Here is a 4,884-nt window from a genome sequence, read left to right on the forward strand (position 1 = left end):
TAATACAGTAAAAAAATAAATGCATATTTCTGTGATTTATTTGGAAACTAAAATAATATTGTTTAGGTTAAAGGAACAACCTAAACAATATTATTGTAATTTCCAAATAATCACAGAAATATGCAGCATTTTTTACTGTATTAGAAATAACATCAATTTAGCAGTTTCTAAAAATTCTTCATTGATATTTAAAATATCTGTCTCCCAATGAACTTGCCAATGAATTCCCAGGGCTAAAGACAGTTGCTTAAGATATGCATTATTGTGAATATTATGCAAAATAAGCAACAAAAACTTCCAAATCAAACACCTTTATTTCAAAGAGAAATGTCAATGTCAACATGAATACAAAAAAGGAAAGAAAATAAATCCTGTTGGACAATGCTGAAAAGAGCTTTCTAGAAGTAAACAGAAACAGTAGTGTCTTGCTTTAGACCAGGGGTGGGGAACCCTGGTCCTGGAGGGCCACTGTCCTGCAGAGTTTTGTTCCAACCCTAATTAAACACACCTGAAAAATCAAATTAGAATCTTCAGGATCACTTGGAAATTAAATTCCGGTGTGTTTAATTAGGGTTGGAACTAAACTCTGGTGGACAGTGGCCCTCCAGGACCCAGGGTTCCCCACTCCTGCTTTAGACTATGGCAATAAACTTAACATTCTTAAATTGCTCGTCAGAGACTGCCCCTAATCCTTACCAAATGTGAAGGGCATAACCTATAGTTTACTTTTTTATTTAAGACATAAGTTTGAAAACATACCTAAGGCCATTTTGAAACTATTATAGTACAGTAGAACATTTTGTCAGGATGTATCAATAACATGCATAAAAACATTTAGGATGAAACCGTAGGGTAGGCACCTGTGCCACTGCAAGCTAGACTTGCAGGTTACCTCTTAAAATTGTCCTGTGAGGTAGGTTTGTGTTTTTACATCTTAGTTCTTGTGGATGAAGAGACGATCATCACTTTGATAGCCGCTGTTCCTCTCTGCAGCATTATTCCAGTGCTGCCACTGTCAAAGAACAAAAAACAATTGTACTCATAAATAAACTAAACAATCACGAATGTAAAGTATAAACTCCAAGCTAATGCTTATGAAGTAAAAAATACCAGTACTATTGTGGCAAATTGTGGCAATGCCAGACTGTCAAAACAATAAGAAGAAGATTACCGTATATACTCACAGATCTATATGAAGTTCCATTAAAAAGTCAAGGAGATTCTTCAGTAGCATGACCACATGTGTATTTGACTGCAGAAGACGACTTCTGGACCATCACACCTTTCTTCTTAGAGACAACCTTGCTTGATGATTTTGGCATTTGTCCCTCTCTCTGGATTTATATCAATGAAGCGCCTGAAATCAAAAGCAATTAATTGTTTTTTGTCTTCTTCATTGCACAAATTGAGTGGATTTAATGACATCAAATGGAGTTATAAAAAAGTCTATACCCTGTGTGTGTGTGCGTGCGTGTGCGTGCGTGCGTGTGTGTGTGTGTGTGTGTGTGTAGGTGTGTAGGTGTTGAGGCTTGAAATGTAAAGGGATAATTCCATTTTATCCATAACATACAAACACATTAATTTTGAATTCCACAGGGCAGGCTGTCTCATCTTGATACTGAAGGCTGAAAATGTAGTAGGTTGCAAACATAGCAGCAAGTCCAATTGCAAATGTTGGTGTGATGCCCTTAAAACTTAACAACATGGAAATACTTGTTACTTTGTTTAAACATTTGTAAACTCAAGATGAATGGCCGATAAGATATACAATGCTTCTATCAATGAATCTAAATTAAATGTATATTACCAGGTATCAGGCGAGGACTTGCAGGAAGACTGAGAGTTGTCTCAACATCAACTGCAGTGGCAGACACCTGAAGGGAACAAATACATTATCCTTACCATAATAAGATTTTTAAGAAGAAAATTTATAAAAAGGACAATAATTAGTAAACACTCGGTGGAATGTAACCAAGAGGTGAACGAGGTAGGCTTCTGAAGTACCTACAATCAAACTTCTAAATATATTTGACATCCAAAATTTAAAGGGTAACAATTTACATGCAGCATCCTTTAAACCACAAAATAATTTACACCTCTCTTTTTACATATGTAGTAGTACTCCCACAAATTAGTACACACATTGCATTCACAAATAGTCCAGAAAGACAATATTTTACACCAATTTGGCGTTTAAAAAGAAAAATGCAAAGTTCAACTTTAACCGAGCTACAATTAGCTTTATTTTCTTGTTAACTGTTTGTAAAACACTTTTCATTAAAGTCAACACAAACAAAATAAAACTCAACAAAACCATCTCGGTTAGTCGATGTTCATATAATCCTATGGTTTGGTTGAAATAAATTCTTTAATAAGTGTTGTTTCTCAAATTCAGAAGTAAAAGTAATATTGTTAATGGCTATTCAAATCTAAGCCTCACTGTTAGATGACACGTTTAAATCCCTAGCAAGATAAGCTTCTATCAGTTGATATCAAGCATTCTTGGCAATATGAATAAGATTTGAATTACCGTTTCATTTGTAGATGCAAGACCCGATCAATTTGATGAAGAACACTTGACGATGTGCAGCACGTCATCTAAATTGTACGTCCTCTTCTGGAAAATCTCCTATCCAAATAATGGTTCCCGAAATTCCATCCAGGAGTTAATGGCAAATTATATCTGTATTTTTTTAAAGAAAATTGACCAAAAGTAATAGGCTAGCTTCAATTTATAAGACTAACATTTCTTAGCTTCTGACCGTGCTCCAAATTCCCCAGTCAACATGCATTTTCGAGAAAATACTGTATTGTCCTGTAATTTAAAACATCAACTTACTGTTGAGGGCCTCTGTCTTGTTGCTCCAATTTAATCAGCCCACAATGCATTGCTAACTACAGTACTAAACTGTTTAACAAGAAAACAGTATTTTACTGTTGAAAATTGGCTGTTAATTTACAGCAATTGCTTACAGTGTAGCAGTGTTTGTGCTGCCATTTTGCGCCCTATTTTCACGATTTAATCGCATTGTCTAAAGCACAGTCTAAACGTGTGTGTCCGATGTTACTTTTGCTAATTTAACAACGGGATAAATGGTTTGTGCGCCAAGCGCATGGCCTAAAAGGGTTGTTCCTATTCTCGTAATTAGTAATAGGTGTGTTTTGGGCATATATCGTGCAATAAACCAATGAGAGTCTCAGCTCTCATCCCCTTCAAAAGACAGTTGTGCTGGTGCCATGATGATTTCCTATTAAGATAGCGGAATTTGTAAACTGAAAAACTAAGCGGAGGAAGAAGACCACCAGTTTTAGATTGATATTAAAAAATGTCCAAGAGACTCAATAATAAACTTTTACATTTTAACCCTTTCATATTTTAAAACATTTATGTGCTGCTGCCCATCCATGTGTGTTATAAGCAAATGCGCATTGTCGTCCCATTTAAAGGCGCATATTAGCCTACTTATGCGCTCATTAAATAACAAAAACAATATTGTGCCATTGACTTTAGACCAGGTTTTTGTTGGTCAATATTGTAGTCTATATTAGTTGCCTCAAAATAGCAAAGCGCAACACACCTCGTTTTCAGACCAGAACGCCCATGGATGCAAAATTTGGTGCAATTGCATTTTCTATTTAAATAACTTGGCGCTAAATGTGAAAATGATAATTGCGCCAGGTTTAAACTAGCAAAAGACACTGTGTTGTGCATTGTGCGGCATTGCGCTGGGTGTATGATAGAGCCCTTTGAGTTAATTAAACTTGAAAATATTAGTCATACTATTACTCATTACTCAAAAAAAAAAAAAAAAAAAAAAAAAACGAGACGAGTAAACTAATATTTTTAAGGTTGAATTAACTTAAATTAACACAAGTTTTTACTGTGTGCATCTTGGAGAGTTAGTAGAGCAGTGGTTCTCAAAATGGAGTCCCGGGGCCCCCAGGGGGGCCGCGAGACGGTGCCAGGGGGGCCCCAGTTTTATGACATTTTATAAAATACATTCATTTATCATAACTTTTGTGTAATTGAATCAAAAAGTATGCCTACTAACCAACATCACTACTTTGTATAATTTAATATGTTTTGTTTAATTAAAATGTTACATTTTAGAACTGTTTTTGTCATAAATTTTCTTTGGGGGGCCGCGAAGGAATGCCCTGTATACAAGGAGGGCCGTAGGCAGAAAAAGTTTGAGAACCACTGTAGTAGAGGGTATGTCTTTTAGAAAAAGGAAACCAGATTAATATAGCGGTGGTCAATAAGGATTGAAGCATTGGAACATAAGGATCTTTAAATATCCAACTAGTATTCCAAAACAAATGCCATGTATTTAAAGATCAAAAATACTACTGTGGAGTACTAAAAAAAGATTCAAAGTGAGCCTAGCTGAAAGATCAGAACAGGATGTAAAATGTTCGCCAAGAGCTGTTTTAAGTGGAAAAGTGACTGTTCAAGATTTTTAGAGCTTTAGACAACTACTCCAAAATGTTCTCCAAAGCTTTTCATCTTGCATTTGTGTCCAACTTTGTTTTTTTCTAAATTCTCACTGGTTTTTGAAGACTAGCAGTTCAAGAGAGAGAGAGAGAAAAAGAGGCAGTCATGGTAATCTGACCACATACAGTCAGCATGAGTATACTGAAATTTTGGCCATTACCCAAACAAATAAAATAACGCAAACCATTTCCTGTCCTTTTCATTTCTGTGTGAATCCATTCAAAGTAATGCCTTTTGTCAAGCTTACTATTAATCCTAGAGCTCAGAAGAAGTGGATGAAAACAAAATATTGTGTGTGTGTGCATTTTTAGCAATACAGCAAGGATTCATCTGTAACCCTAATCATCTTTATGTCTGTGTGTCTTAACAACCCATGTGCTGTCTAGCTG

General features: G+C 35.5%; 1 long non-coding RNA gene across 3 annotated transcripts; it reads right to left on the bottom strand.

Annotated features, from left to right (window-relative positions):
* Positions 1 to 618: 618 nt before the first annotated feature.
* Positions 619 to 2,686, bottom strand: LOC135735522 (uncharacterized). Of its 3 annotated transcripts, XR_010527624.2 has the most exons (5): positions 2,531 to 2,686; positions 1,808 to 1,874; positions 1,571 to 1,694; positions 1,185 to 1,357; positions 619 to 1,012 (listed from the first exon to the last, which is right to left on the bottom strand). It is a non-coding gene; the product is annotated as an uncharacterized lncRNA (long non-coding RNA). The 3 variants fall into 3 exon arrangements; XR_010527623.2 differs by having other exon boundaries at positions 1,808 to 2,686; XR_012336653.1 differs by having other exon boundaries at positions 1,571 to 2,686.
* Between the last annotated feature and the right edge of the window lie 2,198 nt (positions 2,687 to 4,884).

Source organism: Paramisgurnus dabryanus, chromosome 4, assembly GCF_030506205.2.
Source record: "Paramisgurnus dabryanus chromosome 4, PD_genome_1.1, whole genome shotgun sequence".
Classification (NCBI taxonomy): domain Eukaryota; kingdom Metazoa; phylum Chordata; class Actinopteri; order Cypriniformes; family Cobitidae; genus Paramisgurnus; species Paramisgurnus dabryanus.